Source organism: Sylvia atricapilla, chromosome 1 (assembly GCF_009819655.1).
Source record: "Sylvia atricapilla isolate bSylAtr1 chromosome 1, bSylAtr1.pri, whole genome shotgun sequence".
Taxonomy (NCBI): Eukaryota; Metazoa; Chordata; class Aves; order Passeriformes; family Sylviidae; genus Sylvia; species Sylvia atricapilla.
In genome coordinates this window covers 89,198,622-89,224,058 of record NC_089140.1, presented here as the reverse complement: position 1 = coordinate 89,224,058, position 25,437 = coordinate 89,198,622, and positions in this window count along the sequence as shown.

Below are 25,437 nucleotides of genomic sequence, written 5' to 3'. Positions count from 1 at the left end.
GATGACAGCTGCAATGGTTTGTTGATGATGTATGACACTGAGACATTTTGTGAAAATACCTTTAAAATTGGAAGAACTGTGTAGTCTGAAGTGACTAAAATCAGTCCTATTTTACTCTGAATTCTATTGTTGTGGTGTTTTTTTCTGACATTTGCGATACTGAGTTCTGAAATATTTCAGTGGCCAGCCCAAAATTTAGGAAGCAGTATGATGAATTTTTGAAGCAGAGCATCTGACAGCAAAAACACCCTTACCCTCCAGTGTGAGCCCTCTGGTTTACATAACTTTTTGCACGGATTGGTAAAGTTTCATTTATATCTTGCAATTCCTCTCACCCACACTGCACTTGGCTGCTGCCCACCAGTGGCTCATTCTAGGGAATACATGAAAAAAAGAGAGCAAAATACTATAACCATTTTTATTATATTAATAGAAATAACATATGCCAAGCCTAAGATATGGTTAGTTACTTCTCTGTGTCAGAGAAAAAGAAGAAAGTGAATATTACACAATTACATACATCAGGGACTTCTTAATATAATTTTCTATGCTGGTTGTTAATTTTCTTCCGGTACAGATAACCTAATTTACCACTACTAAGTATTTGCTCCTGAATGCAAAATGCTTACTTCTTACTTTTTCTTTTCCATACTTTTCACCTAACAATTATATATGCATTTCAGTGGATAAGTGAGCTACTGCCTTGCTTGCCTACCCTACTTTTTGATAAACATTGGAAGCCATTTTACCTTTATATTTAGGCAAATGTTTTAGTACTGAGTAGACTAATAAACTTCCTAAACCTTACTAAACAGCTGATTTAGAAGTTTTGTATATAACCATGCTAGCCAATCATCAACCAAATAATCTGGAAACTGAAACATTAAGTAATAAAAAGGCACATAAGCATTTTACTACACAAAAGTATTAAGTCATATTAAAAGAAAACAAATTTTTATTTACAAAGAAATAAAATCCTCCATTCTTATATTTTTTTGTTGTCTTGAGAGAAGTGCAGAAAAAACAAATACCTACTGCTTTAGGACAACCTGGCTCTTTACTGTATTGCAATGCAATTTATGATTTACATCATTCCTTCTAGAGAAGTAGATTGGAAGAAGGTATTTTATTTAAATGAAATCAGAATAATTTTGCAGTTTGCCGTGGCTTTTAAGTGTGTGATTCTTTTCAACTGCTGTTTTTATACTGAGAACTTCCTAACATATGATGAACATACATCATGTCTGGTTTGTTCCTTCTGTGACACATGGTGTGTAGCGATTTCTTTTGGCTGGATATTTATTTGTTTCAATTTGCTTTGGAAAGATATCTGTGTCTTGGTACTTGTCATCTGCAATATAATTTAAAGGAAATGCATCAGGGATTAAAGATTGTGGCACTTATGGTGGTCTTTACTTCTTATGGATGCCTTGATAGACTAAAAAAGTTATGTACTGCTACATAATGTTATTTTAAAAATTACCAGTAGAGCTTTGATAAAACTCTGCATGGAAAAAGTTACAGACTGAATTGAGGAAAAGTAAATTATGTATATATATATATATTTCCAGCCAAATTAAACTGTAAGAGATGACCTTTAAATGTACTTTACAACCCAAACCATTCAAAGGATTACATGATTCTCAAAGTGATTTCCCCCTTACTGACAACATTATCTGTATTTCATTTATTTCATTCATGGACTGACTTTTTTCAAACACTTGGCCATCCTAGGCATTAAAGGGGAAGGCAAAGTTTGCATCATGAAAATATTATCTCCTCTGGGATCTGTGTTGTCTGAACATTTCTTGCTGCTGCAAGCAGATACCAAAATGATATGGAGAAAAAATATGGGATTGATAAATGAAGAACTGAGACACGGAAGTGTTTTCCTGTAACTATTTCAGGTATGTTCTGCCAGGAGGGATGCAAGTCCTTTTAATTCAGTCAGCTTTCCTCCAGCATCTCTGAGAGGAAATTCCCCGCTCTCTCCTGCTGGTGAAGCTGATCACTCCAGATGATGAGAGTGGATGTTTTGCTCTTGTGCACTGACAAGCAGCAATCCTCTAACAAAACATTAAAGCTGCTTCTACTCAGCGGGATGACCCAAGTCTGTGCAGTCTTGAATATATCACATCGCAAGAGAGACCTTGCAGAAATTTATTCCTAAATCCCCTGTAAATTCAGTCAGGAATGGAAGGGTGGAGAATAAACAGTGGGTGCATCTCCCATGTGTTTCTTCTAATATGTGTGACGGAGAAACCTTTTGTCTTCTGCATTAAGTGCTGGCTGTTATGGGCACAAATATCTATGCTTGTTCAGGACAATGTTTCATGAGCCAGAGAGGACAAAAGTTGGATTAACAGTCTAAATTAATTTACAGATGTCACTGGAGATAAAATTTGAAAATATTAGTACATTATTAATTGACTGTTGAAAGAGATCTGTATTGTCTGAGAGGATACCTTAAATGTGTTCAATATCTGTGAAGAATGTTGACTAGGGACGACTCTCCACAGAATCTGACGCTGGGTTCTCCAAGAGTTGATTAGCTCCCAGCATTGAGTGTGAATTAGTATAGATCTGGCAGAATAATGGGAGGCTTTTGGGGTTTTACACATCTTTAGATTAGGGTTGAATGATTCCTGACTTTTTCGCTGTATCAAAATGAATATTTTATTACTCATGTGGGTGTATTCTCTTAATCTGATTACTTTCCCCCCACAATTGTAGTACTGTTTTCCATAAAAATATTTTTAACTTGAGGTAATTAAATTGTGGTTCACTGTCTGCTCCTGACATGGCAGAGTGTTAAATAAATGTTAGTTTTGTTCATTTGATTTACAGAGTTTGCAGAGAATTTCTAAAAATGTCCTTTCTTGGATAATTTCAACATATAGTATATACATTTCCCTGCCTGAGAAAACAATATATACATATTCACATGGATGTTACCAGATTACTTTTTCATTTCATGTGCCATAATATATTTATTTCTATTATCTGTTTAATTTTAAATATCAACATTATTAGCAGCATCTGTATTATTTCACTTATAATTTTCTTTATGGCATTTGAATACTTATTATGATTAGGATGTTCCTTTGCCACATATTTGTTTTCTTTTCATATGTTTTTTGTTGCATTTCCATTTTCATGTTTCATTGTTCTTCTATAATATCAATTCTTTTGCAGGAACTTGCAGTCTCATATATGTTCACTTCACTCTAGATATCCTGTTTCTGACGTAATTCCAATAATTAATCTGTCAGGATTTTTGTTTTACCTCTCTATAGAGTTCACATATACTCCTTTTAAGACTAGATTTTTCTCTCCAAACCATTTGCAGCTCTTGAATTCATTTGTGCACTGATGTCCAATTTATTTTTAATAAGTTTGATTTCTGTTTAATATAGTATTCCAGTCAATGGACATGGTTTCTCTTGAACAGTTCCCATAAACTAGACCTCTTCATTAATGTTGTTGCCTATATTTTTATATTCTTTCCCAAAATCCTCTTAATTCTGGACAATCTAATTTCTGTGGGGGATGTTAGTGGTGTCTTATCCTTTCTGAAGAATACGTAAGTTTTATTTCTCAATAGATATATTTTCTAAGTGTTGAAATGCTTTTGAAAAAAAATTATTTATTGTGTTCATTAATGGTGGTCATTTGCAAAACTTGTGTTTGTGCTGTGAGTATTTTAGTGGTCTTGTTGTCATTCTGATGCTATTTGAAAATTCATTGTACTTTGTCTCTGTATGCAGCTTGAAGGCTGACCCCATGTTTTCTTTACCTTCACCATTTTTTTTCATCAAAATCTGTCACATGGGCTTTATACCTAGCTGGTTTATTCTGCTCCTCCAGTTTTTCCAACTGTAAATTGAATTCCCCTCATGGTTAACTTCTCATTTTTGATCCTCTGAAGTCTTCTAAGGTCTGGTTTCAAATTAGGGATTTAATGGAAATAATCTCTTTACAGTGGCATACTTAATACAGTAGCCATACACAGTCTTCCTAAGTTTATTTTCTTGTTACTGCTTCCTATTAAACAGCTACTAGTGAGATTGTGTGGTAAATATTCTGGTTTCATGTTACCTGAAACAAAAACTCAGCAGGATCAGATAATTTTACAAATTACCACACCTATTTTTTTTTTCTTTCTTATTTCACTTGTTTCCTTGAAGAGATTGCATTCTTGTATCCTTTGCTTACACATGTTTCTGGAGACATGAGCTTCTTTAGAACAGTCTTTAGATTTTCCATTTACTTTTCCCTTTTCCCCTGATTTCTCAATTTCAACACTTTCTCTGTTATGCCTCCCAGACCTAGGACTACACAGTGTTTATGCGCTTGTTGTTCAAGTCATTGAATATTTTTTTACAATGAGACTGATTGTTTAATCAACAACAGGAAAATTGAAAACATTTATGATAAGAAAGGGGAAGATCTGTGTGGCTCATTTCACCCTTTTCACAGAAGATATGGGACCAGCAACAGTATTTCCCTGTGACATGTGGTGCTGCCAGTTTCAGTAGCTACCTATTTTCTGTAGGAACAATCTCAAGACCCTCCTATGCATTGTTTTGCAGGAATATCCAGCCTTACCAATAGTTTTCAGGCTGTTGTGGCTCAAGAGACTACCCATGGGTAGCACTGGATCTGTTCCACCAGGTCACTGTTGAAACCCTGTGGCTTTACACTCCACACTGTGCTTCCAAACTCCTTTGAAATGCCGGTGTGCCTCCATGTTATGGAGTTATGGACAGCAGACTGTGCCTTTCCCCAGCATTCATACACAGACATTTCAGGTTCATCTGCCTCACACTGCCTTCATCCTTCCTTCCTGACATTATTTCTAGCATAGTTTTTCCCATACTTGTTTTGAAGTGATGTTCAATCCATATTCCACCTCTGCTCTTCTACTCCATGTGGGTGGGAGAGGGATGACAGACACTGCCCTCCCAACTAAAATGCCCTATAGAGTATATGCAGTATATAGAGTATAGAGAAGGGCCTTGTCTTTGCCAGGTGCATGAAAAAAAATGTGTTATTTTTTATCCTGATCCAGGATGAGGACACCCCAAGACAGTGGATTTCACAGGAGATGGAGATTCTGTCTATCTGCCTCATTACTGGTCTAGTTCAGCAGTGCTAAACAGGTGTCTCTGGATCTGATACCCCCTTGAAAGGACTAGTGGGAATATTGGAGTTATGACCTGCCCACCTAGCTAAGGGGCAGCTGGGTGTTTCTACTTATCTTCTGCCATTTCAGTGGGCAAAACATTTCTTCACCATTTCTCCTTTTCTGTCCATTCCTTCTCTTTGTCCTTCCTCCTTATCCTTTTCTCTCTTTACTATTCTCTTGCTGCCTGTGTGGACCTAACTTCCACATTGTGCTCACTCTACATATCTGTGCACAGACTTTGTCAACTAGAATGTTTTGAAGAATTTGTTTTCTGGAATTTAATGCATTATATTGGTTAACAAATAAATTCACTTGCACAAGCTATGATGCAGAAGCTTGTATTTGGAAGCAAGGATGAGAAGGAGGAATATGAATTACCACCTTTAGCAGCAGTGCGTTTTTAAATCGACTTAAAAAGGAGCCTTGGAAATGCTGCGTTTGAAGAAGCCTGTGTAGGACAACTATCACCACACTCTGTCATGACTGCAGTGTGGGATGATGAACAAATGGACAGCTTGCAAGGTCACCCAGCTCATGGCATCCATTGTATTGCAGCTGAGGGCACAGAGAAAGAATGGCATCCTGTTACTGACCACAGTCTGTGTCCTGCTGCCAGGGGACCTGTTCCCTTAATTCCAGAGGAAAAAAAACACATGAGAGTCAAGGAGCTTGTGGCTGTTCCAAGGTGAATGATGCTGATTTAGTTCCTCTTTGCCAAAAGTCAGTGCCAGAGCTGTTTGTTGTAGTGACCAAGACACTGGGAGATAGCTGTGAAGGTGAAGTGTACATCTGGTCTCAGACGTGCATGAACCTCTGATTAGGCCAGTTTGTCACTATATCCTTCATCAACAGGGTGTTTCCTCCTCTTTACTGAGCTACTTCATAAATGCCTAGAAATCAACGTCCTGCAGTACGATGCAGAAACTGAAATCCACTTGTGAGAAAACAGTGGGGCTTTTCTTTTTGGGCTTCTGCAGTGGACTGGCTATTGAAAAAGCACACACTTGATAACAGAGTGTTGGGTGTTTTGATAGTTTTGTGGATTTTCTCAGCTTTTTGGCCATGGAAGTTCCTCGATTTAGACTGTTTCCGGATATAGGACAAATAATTAGGTCTTCCTCAGAAAGTATGTTTAGAGCAGGTATTGCTCTTAGACATATTAGGAGGTAACAACGACAGAATGAGGTCAAGGGCAGCCACTTGTTTACACAAATTTATGTAAGGAAATTCAGTGAACAAATTCTCAGAATCCAGAAGACAGGCCAGCCTCTCTCCTTGAACTAGATAAATTTTAATTATTTAACTTCAAAGCACCAGTAAACAGATAAATAAATCAGGTAAATAAACAGATAAATATTGTCAAAATTTGGTAATGATAAAAAATAATGCAGTTCTATGAACAACAGAGAGGGGGTTACCAGCTCTTTAAAACCTGAACACATGATTGTAGTGCTCCACAAGATTGAATTTGATATCCCAACACATGGCATGCAATAACTGGTAAGGACTATTGTGCTTTAAACCCAGCCAGACACCAAGCCCCAAGCAGCTGCCAGCTCACTCCTCCACCAACAGGATCAAGCAGAGAATCAGAAGAGCAAAAGCTGGAAAACTCATGGGTTGAGATAAAGGCAATTCAATAGGGCAAGCAAAAACCATGCACACAACCAGAGCAAAAGAAGGAATAGATTTACTGCTTCCAATGGGCAGGCAGGTGTTCAGCCATCTCCAGGAGAGCAGGGCCCCATCACCTGTAATGGTGACTGGGGAAGATAAATTCCATCACTCCAAATGTTCCCACCTTCCTCTTTTTCTTCTTTACTTTATATCATGAGCATGATGCCATGTGGTGTGATATCATTGGGTCAGTTGAGGTCATCTGTCCTGGCTGTGTCTCCTCCCAGCCTTCCGTGCACCTCCAACTTCGTTGCCTGTTTGGCTGTATGGAAAGCAGAAAAAGCCCTGACTCTATGTAAGTTCTGCTCAGCAATAACAAAACCATCTCTAGATTATCAACCCTGTGTTCACCACAAATCCAAAACTTAGTCCCATACTAGACCCTGTGGAGAAAAATTAACTCTGCTCCAGCATCAGTAAAAATGAAGCAATATCAAGGCAAAGTTTAGCACATGGTGACTCGAAAACAAATTGGGTGAAACTTGAAGATCAGGGTTTGTCAGTGTTGACCTTTATCTGTTTAACAGTTGCTCTTTTTATTTGGTCCTGTAAAGACAGTTGGAGGGTCAGTTGGGGCTGGTTGACCCTCATCTCTACTGCTTGCTCATTTTAAGTCAGCATTTTGAAACAATTTTTAAAGCCTTGAGCGAGAACAATATTAAAAAAATCAGTGTTAAAAGCGACCACCATCACTTATAATGAGGCAAAAAGAAAAAAAAATTGTTTAGGTTCAAAATTTTTCAAAGTTCAGCTTAAATTTGATCTCTTTAAGCCTTTACTTGATCAATTATACCATCAGTCTATGAAAATTCGTACATGGTCCCTTTTTACTACTAACGCTATATTTCTGCATCTTTTCAAAATCATGTTTCTTAGAGTCTCAAAATAAAAATTAAGACCAAAAACTGAACAGCAGCTGTCAAACATATTTTAAAAGGTATGACCAGCCCTGTATTTCCTTAGAGTCCAGAAAGGTCACTATCTACTTTACTTTTGAGTCTTTTCAGACTCAATTGCATATATATATACGCCCTTGCCATAAGAAACATTTTGCACTCTGTTTTAAATACTGTTTCATGATAAGAAGGCAATTTTCAAAATTTTTACCATACCTACTGATTTGAGGGATAGGTATGTCATTTACATCTTTGAGTAGTTATCTGTTTCAAACTCTGAAGATCTGTGGCTTTACATCTGTCAGCTATCATCACTCACACCACTGGTGCAGTCCATGGCTTTGCTTCTACTGGAGAAATCACAGTGTTCTAAATTGATTCATCTAAAAGATTTGAGTGTATGAAAAGCTTTCCTTAAAACTTATTTTCTTTATTTTTACATGCTATTTTGGGAATATTTTTTTCTTAATTACACTTAATCACATTGGTATGGCAAAATTATATTTGGTGTATTTTAGTGAAGCCAATGGCTTTATGACAGGGTATACTGTGCTCCCCCTCCAGCACTGTCTTCTTAAATCAAAGGATCATTTCCTTCTGTTATAATTAACAATGGCTTCAAATATCTGACCTTGTATTTTGTGCATGATTTTAAAATTCTTTATCTTCTATTGATTACAAGTCTTCTGTATGGGCTTCCCATAACTTAAACTTTCAATTTTTTTTTTCTTTTTTTTTTTTTTTTTTTGCATTATTCTATAATTGCATTGAATTTGCATAATTTTCCGTTCTCATAGCTGCATTATTTACTTTAGTATTAGCCACATATGAAACATTAGTGCTTCATTTATGTCCTACTGCAAATAGTCTTGTGGAGAGACATAAATCAGAAGGTATTTGGTTATGGATACAACAAATTTTAGTAACACGATCATAACCCAAGAGTAGTGGGTTAATCAGACAGGGCAACTCTGTTATGATACACCTAAGTGTCTGGATTCCCCTAAGTGGATTAACTGCTAAAAAATGCATTTTGGCCGGAATTGAAATGTTCATGATTTACAGTGAAAACACTGAGTAGCTATGGTTAAGAAAATAAGAAAGAAGGCAAAATATCTGAGATACTTTTTTTTTTTTTTTGTCTGTTTAATGAAATGTGAGGAGTTTTTCCCACATCAAGACAGCATCTTAATTATTTAAAATTTTGTAAGAAAACAGAGGAAATATCTAAAATGATTTAAAAATATTTTTCCAATTTTTCTGTGAGATCCCAGCTGACTTTTAAACTTCCTCAAGTATAAATTTCATCCTGATGTGAAACTATTTCTTTTTCATTCTTTCAATCTTCCAACCAAAATATATGAAAACAAGCAATCAAATAAAAATCAACAATTATTCACTTGAGGTCCTCAGTTTCACTTTGAATTTTTAAAAAATTTGATTTCAATTGTCCTTTCTGAGCACAGTCTAAGCGACAAGGAAGTCTTATGCATGAATATATTACTGTGTAACTGTTTATATTCACACAGCCGGTGCTCAGTCAAATTAGAAGAGAACAACCTCGAGCTGCAAATCCTCTCTTATCTCCATTCCTATCACTTAGGCTGGTTTTGAAAATTTGATGCCAGTTGATTAAACAACCCAGATCTCTCCAGCCAGGTTTTGCTGTCTTTGATATAGTGATTGCAATCTTTCTTGGTCACATCATCCTCTGCCTGATTCACAGGCTGTAAAGCTCTCTTGTGTTACACAGTTCTCTCGAGCCTCTGGATTTGAAACACTTAACATGATTACTACTGCCACTATTAGACAGCATTGTTTGTGAACAAAATATTTGTCAGCCACTCCCTTATTTCTGAATTTCTCATCCCTGATGGAAAAGCAATTCCTGAGAGTTTCAAGGGAGTGTTATTTAAATTCAGATCATGATCCCCATGTTCAATTATATTTCTACCTTTCTTTTTGTGTCCCAAAGTAAAAATAATAGCATTTATTAAACACATTTTTAAAGAGTGTACACTAATTTCAAGTACTTCAAACTGTCCTTTCTAATGAATTGCATCCAGATATTGAGAGAAAATTGATTTTTTCAGAGTGCATAGAGCTTTCCCCCCACATTGCAGGTGTTTTAGTGGTGCATGTGTTTGCATTCAAGTTTGTTATTCCAACAACAGAGGCAGTGAAATCCCCTTTCACAGATTTGTGTGCCCTGTTACCTATCGTGGTTCCTTGAGATGTCTCTAATACCTTCCCACCAAACCCTGCACTTAAACCCCAGGTGTCTGTCCCTGATGAAAGCCACCAGCTGCAAATGGGCAGCATAAACCTTGCTGGTGCCAAACTGCAGGTGCAGTGTTTGCCAGCCTGTGTCTGCACCCAGGCTAACAGGTGGCCAAAGAACAAATAAGGCTGAGCTCAGGATTCAGCCTTTTCTTCAACAAGACCTGCTCTTGAATATTTCCCCCATGCTTAGTGACAGGTTTTCATGAAACTTGTCCAAACCCAGAACCTCTGAGATGTTTATCTCTTTCTCAGTGGGTAAAACAAATAATGTGGGAAGTCAGAGAGCTTATGATAAACATACGTTTTATCTTCTTAAGAAATCAACATTAAAAAAATATTTCTAGTCTTCACAGCCTTTTATTCTATACGCGAGTTATTTTTGGCTTCTCAGTTTTCAGAGACTTGGTGTTTTTCTGCTGCTTATTAGCAGAACTACTCCAGAAAAAAGCTTTGTCATGCTGCTGGTTCTTTTTCTGCTTTATCTTCTTAGACCCTGACAAGCCTTAGCAGTGTTTCATTTAGGATCAGAATGAAATACAAAATCCAAAAAAGCAGTGTCATGAATACAAGTAACTTATTGTAGTGTCCTGAATTTCAGGCCCCCTTCATCCTATTTTGTCTTGTAGTGCCTAGCAGTAGTGGAGCTCTGGCTGCTTCTGTTTCCCCATGGTCCCTGTGTAAAAAATGCTGAAGCAATTTTCAGGCAACTAAGCCTTCTTCACAACAGCACAGCATTTTAAGGTCCTTGGTAGATATGGCTACACCAAAGGCCACGTCTGACCAAAGGACCCATGGCATTAATCTAACTTTCCTTCAACTTGGTGTGAATAAATTGTACTAAAGTCAGGTGCTGTAGATCTACATCTTGTCTTTTTCCCTAGTTTAGAACAGAGCACAGACTCCTGCCAGTATCTGCTTGTGTGTACTTGATTTTATTTCCTTCCTAGCATGAAAGGTTTCTCAAAATGTTGTCTGCGCAATAGCTCTCTGCTTTGAACGCAGTATATAGAGCATGATGAGTGAGATGGATCAACATGTGGAGAGATTTGGACTCCTCTTTGGTATCTGTTTCCATCTGTCAGAACTGGAAAATAGAAAGTAATGTGAATCAGTTCACATTTAACTATAATCTCCACTGTAAGGACTGCCAGAGATGATTTTGGCACAGTCTGCCTGGGCAGATATCCAAGACTTCTCATTGTATGTGTCTTGACTTAAGGAAGCCTCCAGGCACAAGAACCCCAAATGTTTTTGCTTAGAAATGAGTTCCAAAACATTTACCACTGATGTGATCCTGAATTTTGTAAATGTGTTCATTTTTTTCCCTTTTAAACAGAGTTTTTTAATGCCTAAGCTGTCTGATGATATCAAGGAAATTTTACTTGATGTGCATTGAAAAATGCTTAGAAATCCTGCTCTCTCTTCCCCTCCTTCTCTAACTCTTGCACAAGAGAAGACATTAATGAAAAGATCAGTTATCATCAGAAGATAGATTAAAAGATAGCTTAAAGTGACCCTCAACTCAAACAAAAGCAACATCCTTTTTTCTCAGACTTTTACTCCTACCACTTCACTCTTGCTGCTTGAAGGAGAAAAAAAACCAAAACACAGCAAGATGAAAAATAGAAGTTAATTAATTACAAAGGACTCCTCTTATATTCCAGTTCTGCCTCACCTCTCCATTCTATTGCTAGTAAATAACTAATCAGGAGATGTTGCTGGGTTCTAGAATGACAAGGCCAAATAGGACTGAAAAGTTTGTTTCAGTTCCTGAGTGATTTGGTAGGATTCATATGGTTTTAACATAGACCTTGCAAGTTAGTACATTGCTTCTATAATGCAAGTCTTTCCTTAGAACCAGGCACTGACACTTTGCTATCAACAGAACAGTTATAAAGACGTACAAACATGTTGAAATATGGTTTTGGTGGCTGAGGGGGACTCTGCTGTTGAATATATATACCTACATAACCAATGAGCAATAAAAGTGAAGGATACTTTGTGAAATCCATATATTCCAGAGGCAATGACAACGTACCTGTACATTAACACTAGCATTTTCCTGTTAGGTATCTATTCTTGGCAAGAATGAAGTGAAAACATAAATTAAAACAAAACCACATAAACTTACGAAACCTCTGTGTCTTTCAAGTTTTAATTTCCATTTTTGGTTTGGGAATAATACATTGAATATTGTTTACGTCAATGTTAATAGTATCAAAAAGGCTGTAACTAGTGTTTCAGCTTGTTAGAAGTTCTACTTACCACAGAAAATCTGTGAGAAAAGAACAGAGTTATAACTTCTGTTTTAAGAGAAGTTTAAGGCACCTAATTTTTATAATTTAAAATTATCAAATTTTTCATCTACATTGCAAAATATTTGCTTGTCTAAAGTTTAGGAAAAGAGAAACCCGATTTTAACTTTGCAAATTGTCATGTAGATCTTTAGGGGTTCTAAATGAATGTGGATAATTGTCCTTGCTAAAGCCTCACTGATTTACATTGTTTGAGGAAGCATCCTCTGATGTACAATGCCACGTGCTACAGAAGTGGCAACAAACCACAAGGATAGAATTCTAGCCCTGTGACATTGCTATTTTTTTTTTTTTCATGCCGTTAATGCAGAGCTCTTTTAAAGCTGGATAACTTAGGTTGAAAATGTCCTCAGGCAATGTAAGGCTACTGTAACAAAACCTGTGTCATCCCATCTGATTGCCAGAGTATGACTAAGGAAAAGAGGAAAGGTGAGCAAATTTCAAAGTCCTGTCTTCATGAGAAGAGACCTCTGATAAAGGTCAAACAGTGCAGGAGCACTTACCTTAGCTCTTACTCCAAATTAGTTCTGAGTCTGACTCAGCTACAGATGTTTTCATTATGCTTTCCCAGCAATCACATTACCTACCTAAACCCAGCTCAAGGCAACAGCTCATGAATAGGAGAATTTGCTTTAAGATGTTAATGTATACAATAGGAGAGCTCTCTATCAAAAATAAATTTTCTTTACCTCTTTTTTTACATAGTGACTTAAGAATTTGAAAACATAAATTTCCTTTTTATTTTTAGTAAATACATTTGTGAAGGTCACCTGCAGTTTTAAAACTAATTTAAAATTAATTCAAATTTTGTTTCATGGCATAGAGAAATGCTTGAGGTTTTTTAGCTTTCAAAAGCAAACATTTTTTCATTTTCCATCTACTGTCCCATATTCTTCCTTGTTGTCATGTTCCCCAACACTTCTGAAAATAAGACTCCACATTAATAAATGGTTTACACTTCTTATCAGTATGAATCTGTGTTTCTTCTGCTTCTAATGTTAACACAGACAAGATTAATTTAAGGATAATATTACAAAATCTTAACTCTACCTGCAGCTAGAATTTAACCTGCCTTGGCTAAATTCTCACTGTTTTACCACCACCTCCTCTGAACATCGTTTTCCTGTACATAATTCCAAAAACAAACAAACAAAAAAAGCTCAAGTTTGGAAAAGTTGTTTCCTAGCTTCCTACAAACCAAAAAAAAGTAACTTTCCTACTAAAGCAAGTGCACTTATACATCATTGAAGAATATTTTTAAACAGAGTTGAATGGGATAAAATTGGGATTTAGAGTGAATTGAATTTCTTTTACAGAAATCAGAGTATAATTTTATCTAAAATGTTTATCAAACCAGTGAAACTCTTCGAATTACTTTTCTTTCCCCCTTAGGAATAATGCAAAATCAATACATGAGATTACTGCATGATTAGCAATTGTACATTATGTATTCAAAGAGAAAGACTTTCACACAAATTTCCCTGAATGTCTTGATGAAAGTGGGCTGTAGAGACAGAACATGCTCAGGAATATTTAATGAAGTATGGTTCAAATACTGGTGTCATTTAAAATTAGGAAGACAGAAGTGATCTAATGTAACTTCCTCATACACTCACTTCAGCTATGCTCCAACTGAAACAGATGTCTCTTCTTTGTAGGAGAGTAAGAAGGTTAGGGCTTACTCTTGGCATGATTTAAACTAAAAATATTGTGCTTTGTCAGTGGAAAAAGAGGCTGGATTCACACAAGGTATCTAAGATGAAGTCTCATGTAATAAAAAAAATGAAAATATAATTATTTTTATCAGATATGTGTTTCTTCAAGATCTATTTCATCATAAAGTGGAGTATGTATGTGTGTATGAGAGTATATGCATATAAAATACTTAACATACTGACTTTTTTAAACATAGAATGTTTATTTATACTTCATTCATTATTTTGCACATCCCAAAGCCACTAAAACAAATGTGACCCTCAGCTGAAAGCAGCAAAATTGCATGTCCATCTATAAAACACTGTTTTGCTTGGGGCAATACATCTTGAGCAAGTGTATAGCAAATCTCAATGCATTTTAATATTAAAAATTTAAGCTTGGAGAATGGTCTTATCCGGTTCCCAGGCCCCTTTTGTAGCCCTTTGGGGAACATCTTTGCTAATGTATTGAATATAAGTAATCAGGAGGGAAGTATGTATATATAAAATAATATACATTACTAAATGGATAAAATATCTCCAAATACAGCTACGTCATATTTGATACATGTGCCTGACAGCAAAGCAGCCTGTCACTGAAATGAAATCATGTATATTTAATCCTGTCAGAGTTAGCCAATTCCTGCCTGACCAGTGCATCTTTCACTAAACTGCAAAATTCATAAGGAGGGGTGACTCCCAGGTCAATGTCTCCTCCTCCTGGCTCTTCTCCAGACCTGGGATACCATTCTCAAGCTGGTAAGTCACCCTCCTCTCCATATACATCCTAATTTTTGTTAAAATCAGTTACACGTGGTGCTATGTAGCTCAGTCAGCAACTGAACATTCTGTTTGAAGGCATGATGTTTGTTCTTTTCCCCCAACACACAGGTTGTGAATTGAAGATATGCTGTAGACACAACCTGTTGCAGCAGCAGGAGTGTACAATAGCAGTAGTTGTATCCAGAGCTGTAATCCCGAGTTTCTAGAGGTCCCTAAGAACATTATTATGCACTAGAAGTTTCCAAGTCTCAGCTACTCAGAGCTATCAATCTTTATTTGACCTCTCTCTGATCATGCTCCAAGCAGACGAGAATTTGGTTTTGTTCTCAAGCCTTGCCAAAGCTGTATAAATATGATAATGTCATTCTGACCTAACCACACCCCCGTGCCTTCTGGCCAGTTAGGAGACAGTTTTATTTGCAAGGAATGAAACCATGTACACACAGCTTTGTGCAGCATCTGGAGTTACTGTTATGTATAATTGCTGAATGACCAGAACTCTTCTGTCTTTTTAGATTTGCCATCTATTCTAGGTAACAGCTTGAGCTTTGCAAGGATCTGTTCAGCTTCTCTATATACTCAGCTCTCTTATTTGGTCCAGATAACATTACTGTATGTATAAAATCCTATAAAAACCACTTATGAACCTGTCACTTCTTAAGATTCTTCCCTTAAGTAGCTCACACTTTTATTTTTTCTTTTTAATAAAATAGCTCTTCTTTTCAATTAACCAATACAAGAAGCCCCACAGTTCTGCAACTTTCACATCCTCTCTTGAAACCCATAAATTCTTCCATGGCGCTTCATTTCATCATCATTGTTTTTTTTAGATTCCTTTATCAACACCACCATGTCCATACATTTTATGCCACACTTTTTCCTTGCCTGATTCCTGGAATGACCTTGGATGGATGTCACCTCCTCCTCTATTTTTTCTTTTAATTCAGTTATAATGAAAAAATAGTGCTGTTGTCATATTGATGCTCAGCACGCAGGGTCTTTGAGTCTTGGCCTGCCCATACCACATTGCCCTCCTTCCTAATACTGACTTATGTGTTTGTTAAGAGTTGATGTACCTGCTTGTCACTTTTTGTCTAAAGGGAAAGTGGAAGGATTAATTATTTTCCCCTCCTCCCTTATTTTTTTAATGAAAAAGGAGAAACCAACAGTTAAATAAAACAGCATTGCGCATATTTTGGAGCAAACCCTGTTCACTTTATTCTCATTTGTATCTTCATTCACTTCTGACAGGTCCTTTCATGTTATTTGATGAGCAGTGTTTGAACCCTGTCAGTCACTACCTGGATTATTAGGTTAAGAATAGAAACAAATAATTATATTGCCATAAAGGTGTCTCTGCAGGGTTTCTTTAAGAAGCAGATTTCCTGATTAAAGAAACTCCTGGCTTCTTTTATTTTTGAAAGGCTTTAAGCAATCTGAAATGTTGCTTTGATTCACTCATGATAAGCAAGTACAAGTAGAAACACTGCAGTACAGAGCTGCTTTTTATGCTGTGGCTTTTTACAAAGGTTTAAATTACTAAGCCTAAATGAGCTACTTAGAAAAGGAAGAATGCCTCTTGCTTGTCACAGCAACTGTCTTTTCTGCCTGCAGTAGGCAGGACATTGACCTCTACCTGAATAGCCCGAGGTAAGAGGAGTAGCCACTGGAAATTATTTATAACCTGACCAGCTCATTTAGTTTCATCCTCTGAGGCCCTCAGAGTTGAACTGACACAGCAATAATGGCCAGCGAACTTTTGATCCAATTAATTGTTAATGAGGGGTTTGATTAGCAAATAAAGGGCCTATTAGGTTAGCTGATTGTCTTTCTTTTGCAATACCAGAGGTCAACATTTTTTTTTTTTAACTGAAAGAAAAGTGCACCGTGTACTCTGTGGTTAAATTAATCACATGCTCACAGGTGTAGAGTAAAGTTGATTCAGGAAAACAGTCAGCTTAGACATCTGTCTGTAACCATGAGAATGTCATAGCTATTCCTCATTTTGTTTATGATTGTTTTTTCTTTGTCATACTGTTAATTCAACTGCCTCCACCTTTGTGTGCTTGCAAAATATTGCAGTAACCCAAACTTCTTTTCCTGCTTTCCTCCAGACTCACCTTACAATTGTCTTTTATTTTAATTACACTGCCAGACTTCTCAGTCAGCTTCGAATTAATTAATTCTTCATATTTATTTAAAATCTCCCAGTGTACATATGCAAAAATCATTCCAGTGATGTTCTAGTCCTGAAAATTTCCCTCTGAGTTATGACATGCTTCTCTAAAATTACAATGACTAAAGAGAAACAGAAGATTAAGGGTAAAACAGAACTACAAATGACACCTATGTAAATTAACAGTATTTTGATCTCAGTGTAGCCATGCTGGATTCATACTAGTATAAGTCTGTAAATCTGTCATTAACAAATTGATCCCTGTAGAGCAGTTTTTGTTATATGAACGTTTAATCTTCTTTCATATTATCAATAGTGCTTGTAAACAGAATGTTGCTCACTGTCTCTTCCTTCCAGCCTTCGTAATGTAGAGAAAGCCCTAATTAGAAGAATATCTAAGTTTGTTGTCAGGCTTTCAGATACTAAAAATATGGAGACTCTTGGTTGTCTCTTTTGCAGGCTGTGACTGTAGTCTTTACATGACCATACTGTGCTTTTCTGAGATTCAAATGATGGGATGGATGGATGGATGGATGTTACCAAAAGCATCAAATCCCATCAAATCCTGAGTGTTTCTTTTCACTCTTATTACTCAATGAAGGCTCATGACATATTTACTGGGTGTTATCCAAACTTTGTCCACATGAGAGAAATGGTAATTTTTGATGGTGTATCCTGGTCACCATTGCAGCACAAAAGTACACAGCAAACACTATTAAAAAAAAAAAAAAAAAAAAAAAAAAAAAAAAAAAAAAAAAGGCAGAATAGCACAGCTATTTCTCTTGTGGTTTCTTGCTTTGTTTTATTTTAATTTTGTTTCTTGAGTGGGGTTTGGGGTTTTGTTTTGTTTTTTTTATGGAAAAAGCTGATGTGTACTCAGAGACATGTTGCAATACCACCAAACATTGATATAGCAAAGCTCATGAATTGGAGCTTTGCTCTGGACTCTGCAGACTGAGTTTTGTATCTCTCTCCCAGTTTGTGGAACTCCTGAGTGGATGTTCTGACTGGTCAGCAAAAGACAACAGCAGGGATCTGTGAAAAAGATTTTTGGTGTCGATGGCAGCTTCAGCAGCTTGGTAGTCCACCTAGGCTACATTCATGCTCTGATTTTTGCTTGTCTGTTTGCATGACTGGTTTGCATATGGCCCGGTTTCTCTGCATGGGCTCACTGCTCTCTAGCTGCCTGTTAACAGAGCACAGCTCTTACCAATGTAAATGTGAGCAGCCAGCAAATTTGCAAATCAGTGATCCATAAAATGAAGAGTACATAATGAGTAACCACCTGCAAAAAGTTTCGTTGAAATTACTAGACCAGCCTCATTAACAACCAGTATGACAAGAGGCAAGGTTTAATCCAGTTCTCTAAGGCTGCTTTAACCACAAAACTTCCTGTAATCTCTGATCCAGTAATTGCTCTGTATCACACAAAGTGGGAGTTAGGTAAAATTCCTCGTGCATGGAGACCTTGACTTTACATAAGGTTCTGCTTTTGCCTGTCTTTTTTAGGTTCACATATTTCAGCCATAATTCCTAGATCTTTGTAATGAATTAAGACTTAGATCCTATGCCTGTCATTAGCTGAACCTTTTAGACTGCTGCACAAGCCTCTGTCATGTCTGACTACAATCAACAGTACTGAGGTTTTGTCCTTTGCATGGAGACATTCTTAGAGGCAAATGAGGCCTCAGTTTGCCAAGGGCTTTCACACATGTATTTTTGACCTTCAGATGTACCTGAGGCCCTGGGAGCCCTGATTCTTTCTCAGCATCTGATTGGAAACTTTCTACTTCCCTGACCTAACCCTCCAGAGGTCTTCTGTCCTCAACTTATTAAGACTTTTTCAAGACTTATCCTTTACTTCCGTGTCCTTCACTGCAGCCCTAATCCTGCTTTTAGTTCCTAACTTCCCTTCATCCCCTTCTTTCTGTTTGATTGTTATCTGTTGCTGGTCACCCTGATTGTTCTTTTTAGCTATATATAGGAAATGTTCTTTACCTGAAATTATATGTGGAGTTTTGTCCATGTGTGTATAGGCAAAGCCACACAGGCATGTGTGCAGCTGTAGACATGCACCCAAGGGTTCAGAATTCTGAAGCCATAAGTAACTGAAACCAGCCTTTAATAAAGAAAATAGGATAATGTTATTAGCTTGATGTAGAAGAGGTACATATTTTTTCAGGGACATAAAATTCTGGTTTTATTCATTCTGCATAATATCTCTCTTTGCACATGCCTCCTGTGAATAAAAAAGGTAGGTCAATGGGCACAACCAGCAGAGTGGGCTTGAAGTTTGGATGGTAATTAAAAAGAAAATTGCAGACACTAATTTTGTTTCCGGTAAAACTAATGGCAAAATTACCACCTGATTTGACTGGGTAGGGAAATGCTCTGTAAAAATTACTTACCACATATAAAGATAGATAATGAAGACATATGTACTAAAGAGTATAATATGATAATGGAAATCCATTAGTAGTTGTGCAATAACGCAGGTATGGATAATTGAAAATATCTAATTGAGTCTGAAAGATGCATTTCAAGATGAGCTGTCAGTTGAAATGGACAATCCAAAGAATTGGGAAAGGAAGTCAGTTTAAAACAGCAAGCTCTGAATAATTGTAAATTCTCATTGCTTGAGATGTGACATGGCCATCAGAGCTTATGAGGAGATGAGTGGGATAAAACAGACTATGCAAAGCAGACACAGTTGTTGTGCTGTGTTTGGACCACCGTCATCTCAAACCATATCAGGCTTTAAGAAATGATTGGTAAGTGTTTTTATATAGCTAAAACCAGAAGCCTGGAGGGCCCTGGAATCTGAAACCCTCATGAAGTCACATTAATGACACAGCATTTGCTGACAGCCTCCTGATGAAATCTCTATCACAGACTTCCCACATTAATTTCTGTGCTTCAGACCTCATTTAATTTCACTTCAGATTGAGTCTGCTTTGGACACACTCCTCCACTTTTTTTTGCCCCCTGTTCTTTAAACTGCAAAATAAACATTTGGTATACAGAAAGCTAGTATATTACAAGAATGAAAATAATTTTAAAAAGAGAAGGGAATAACTATAACAAAGTTATTTTGTTAACAGAATAAGTAAAAACTGAATGACAGTAAAGTGTATGTCTGCACTAATAAAAGAAGCCTAGTTAGCTCTCTCCATTTTGATTGACATTATTCCTGTTATTTGTTTGTGGTTGTATATTGTACAGATACAAATCATTAGCACTTTTTTGCCCCCCACAGAATAGCTTTATTCTTCTTCAAATCATAGTGAGCAGTGGTTTTAACTTTCTATTTCACACTTTGTGAAAATGTTTACTACGAGCAAATGGATCATTAAATTCCATATTTATTTCATAGGTCAGTGCAACAGCTTCCTTGCATGTATCATTATAACTTTTTAAACATTAAAACCTAGAGAAAATAGCACAGAAGTAAGTGTTATATATTCTGTTTAAATTTGCTATTAAAATTTGTTTGGGATTTCCCTAGCCATCCTATAAAGTGATACAATCTCATAATTAAAATATCTAATTTATTTCCTTGTGTTTCCAATGTTGTTGAAATTGGCTAGGGCTACTCTAGATGCCAGAACTCTAACACATTCCAAAGAAATAAAATAGTTTGTCTGATTTTATTTTCAATTATTATTATGCTAATAAAAAAAAAAAAAAAACTAACCAAATATCAGAGAATTCTCCCATTACAAAACAAAATCAGTGCGTAAGTGCAAGGGTGATTTATAGAAATCAATGTTTGCAAAAATAGACATTTAGGGGGGAAAAAAAAAGAAAAGAGGCAGTTTCATTTATATAAAGAATAGAACCTGATAATGAGTGATTTATGTTTGGACCATTTCCAGTAACTCCTCAATCCATGGGAGAGTTTCCAGCCTACTGAGAGGATGAAATGAGAGGGTTTATGAAGGGAAATGAAAGATATACTGTGTTATTTATGAGAAAAAAAAATGGGATGGAAGGACCAGTACACATTTCACACAGGCATTGTAGTGTACAGGGTGTACACAGAACACAATGTTTTTTCTCAGTCTTTCAAAGCCACAGATAAGCAGATTCATAGACAATCGGAGAGTTGACTACACTGATTACAGTGTGGAAATTATATGTTTCAGCAGTTATCATGTATGGCTGAACATGAGCTATAATTGAATAGACTCCAGGCTGATACATAGTGGTGAGTTTAGAATCTCAATAACTTCATAGAAGGTGTTTTTTGGACTCCTTATGGATGAAATACATTTCCTGTGATCTAACATAATAAAGCACTCTTGACTCATGACTCTCTGAGATTTTTGGAAAATTGTGAACTATATGGAGAAGAGGCTATTCACCAAGGCTAACTTCCATACTCCCTCTGTGTATGCAAGGAAGCATCCCTGAAAGAACCATCAGTTAGGTCCTAACACTTCCTTGAAAAACTTCTGTATCTATGTAGATTGGAAAGTTTCCTTATGAAGAAAGACCCAACATGGCTAATGTGCATCCTTGTGGATGACCCCCAAACACTGCACAAAAATACAATCTAACAGATGAAAAAATATTCCCAATGTTTTCAAGTTTTATTCTTCGTATTCACACACGCACACATACAAAGTTTTAGATATTAAAACTTCATGTTGATTATCCAACCCTTTGATTCTTATGAAATTTTTTCTGTGAACACGCTGACAAACCAGACACTTGTAAAATGCAAGCTGCAACACACCCGAGAAATGAATAAACATATTTTCATCTTTATATGTCATCTTTTGATGCTACAATATGAAGTTCTGTACCCTGAAAATTTCTACTGCTCTTCAATTTATTGAATATGCACTTGATATTTCTCTCCTGATGTGAGAAGAGATCCATATTCATATTTATTTTGCTCTAAATTAGCTACTCACTTATTGACCCTAAATAGTTATCATCTCAGCTGGAAATATATTAGAGTTCTAGTTGCCAAACAAATATTCAGCAAAAGATGAATAAAAGCATATGGGGAGGAAAAACCCACAAAGTTTTCACTGCCAATATAATGGAAGGCATTCTGGCGGACAGCCATCTGCACCCGCTGAACAGAGGGATCCTGGGATGACATTGATCGATTTAACAGTAGGAAGGTATTAATGATATTCAGCACTGATGGCTGAGCCACTTCACACTCATTTGCATTTCCATTCATCATCTCAGCATTTATCATTATGAGGCGAATGCCAGAACTAATTAAAGTCTGGGCTAACAGGGTGACATGGGAGTCCAGCCGCTACTTATACTGAGGAAATATGGGAAACTTTCCAGCAGGAAGTAGATCAACCTTACACCAAACCAAATTAACTTAATTCCTAACTAAACCATTTGAGGGCCCTTCATCTGAATAAACTAAAAAGCTGGGATTGAAGTTACACCATGTCTTTTTCTCCTTGTGGTCTAGTAGTTTCATGACTCAATCACACTGTCTGATGTAGACATCTGGGAGATGTCCGTAATGCGATTCCACTCCTTCTCAGTTATCCCCTCCCAATTTTGTCATAGGAAGCAGAGATACTATTTCAGATTCTGCAATAAAAACTAAGTTTTAAACCTAAATTCTAACATAATTTGATCCTGAAAAGACTTTAGAAGTATTGTGAATATCCCGGTAAAAAAAGACACTCAAAAACTGGAATACATAGAAATCTATTGTTTATGTAACAAGTCAATTACCTCTTCAAAGAGCAATAAAATTATTTTAATTTGTTTTCTAGCACAAAAATATGAAATATTTCTTCTCTGCAGGTGAATATTTTCTTGGCATATTCTTACAAACTGTTCTATTACCTGCATTGAGGCAACGTGTGAGCAAATGGCCAGCACATGTCTTGGAAAGATTGGGTTCAAGAATCTCCTTGTTAAAAGCTGGGAACAGTCATGAGGATATATATTATAAAATTCCACTTAGGTCAAGTCTCTATCACTTTCAGGTTCTCTTGAAATTTCCAGACAGAAAGAATAAAAATGATGAGAGAAACATGTAGTAGCACAGAAAACTATAGAAAATCTTTGCAAGTAAATTATTAATTTTAAATTTTCATTTTTTTCCAAAATATACATAGAAAAGTAATAATTTCAAACACAGATTTTAGTAAACATTATCTTTATTATTATCTATATGCTGTTTTATATTTCAAAGCAATATTTTATTTTTCTTTCTACAAGCATAGAGACATTTGATCTAAACTCTGAGTGACATGGTACCATTTCTCTATTAGTAAAATAAATGCATACTACCAGGTCAAACGTCTAGTTCCCATGTCCACAATAAAAACTCCTCAGTTTTCTGTCTAAGAAACACTAGGAAAAAAATACAGCTTTTATTCTCATTTCAAAAACATTGATGGCTTTGAAAGAGATGCAACATCTTTATCTGTCTAGTGATAAGATGCATGCACATCCACATACACAAGAAAAGGCCATGCTTCTTGTAAGCATCATCACCAATGATGCTTCAAAAATGTTAAAGTATTTGTATATTAAAATCAAAATTTCATAAACCCTTTTTGAAATTTCAAGAGAAAAGTACTGAGCCTATAGTCTTGGTGAATCTTGGTAAATCTCCTTCTAAGAGGAAATAGCCTTTGGTTACACTAAGTTTTTAGTGATTTCATTGTATAGGTTCATCTGGAATGCATAAAAGACAGACAGGCATAGATGAACTACTCAGGCTCTTTTTACCAGGCATTAATGAGACATATAGGCATTTTATGCAAGCAGAATGAAGATATGCAGGAGATAATTTCCATTTTCTTTTCAGGCTGGCCAATTTTAATTTAGTCCTCCTTTGTGCTAACAACTTCGTCCTCTTCCTGACATATATTTCTGAACCATTCACATGGCCAGGCAGTGTGTAGCCTGTAAAGAAGATCAATGAACAACGAAGGGTTAGATTATATTGACTTAATGTTGATTAGTTTACACTGAGTTGTCGGCTGCAAAAGATGTCAGAGCTTTTGTAGTTCATTAGCTCCCATCAATTGAACACTGGCTTAAATTAGTACATGAGGCTCTTCTTTTCTTGTAATGTAATTTCTACTTGCATTTCATGCTTAGTTTTCCTGTCCATACTTTCATGTGATGGTTGTTACAACATTTTTCTCCACAAGAGAAAAGGAAAAGAAAGAGCCTAAAAAAATTGGCATGATTGCCAGGTGAGCTCTTGCTCATTTCATCTCAAGAAGTTATCCCACTTGCTATGATCATCATGACCTCTGACACCAGTTGTATCAGGAGTGTTATTCATCTGTAACATGTCTTGTAATCATGCTGGGAAATGACATAACTTAAAAACATATGACTTTACTAAATTATGCCCTTACTGCCCTTACTTTACTGTCACGAATTCAGTTGCAGATTTTGGGATTTATGCTCAGGGACCCAAACAAATTTGGATTCTGTAAAAATATTTGCTGTTATCAAAAAAGTGTCCGAAATTTGCATCTGAAAGAGCTGTAATGGATACTGCTAATAATATCATTTTGAGGAGAGAGAAAGAACACAGATTTGGAATCATGGAATGGCTGGGGTGGGAAAGGCCCTCTGGAACCCACCTGATCCAACCTCCTTGCTCAAGCAGGCTCATTAGACCTTGTTGTTCAGGACCACATCCAGGAATATTTGGAGTATCTCTAAGGATGGAGAATCCACAACCTCTATGACTCCACAACCTCTGCGAGCAATCTGTGTCAGTGCCCAGTCACCCTCAGCATAAAAAAAAAAAACTTTTCCTCAAGTTAAGGAACAAACAAGACAAGAACAGATTTTGATACTTATTTTTGTCAAGCATCTGGATACTTTTTACATGCTGGCCAACTGTCCAGCTGTGCTCTGTGGCAGACTCCTTCCACCACCATTACCACAGACTCTGAAATATGTTAGAAAAGGATAGACTTTGCTGCCAGAAATGCAAAAAGTGTATTGCACAGACCGGGTTTAAAATGATTGATCCAAATTGGCAAAGGAATGACTGCCAAAAAGGACATCCTGTAGGAATCAAAATAAGGCAAAGATTAAAATTCACACTTGAAAGTAAAACTTTTTATGAGAGATTTCAGATTTTATATATGTGAGGTTTGATTCTTAACTTCAGTGTCATTAATTATTAGTTTGCATAAAATAATTTTAGTCTGCTTGGGACACCTTTGCCAAAATGTTGTTGACACCTTTTATTTAGGGTTCTATGGAATATTTTGATCTCAACAGAATTGAATTTCACTATTTAAAAAGTGCTAATTTTTTATTTCTTCTAAAATATCCAAATCTTATCATAAAATGATAAAAATAAGACTACTTATGTTACGAGATCTCTGGTGATTTTGAGAATAATTCTCAAAAACCATATTCTTTCAAAATCCCAGTTATCTACAGTAAATTTTGA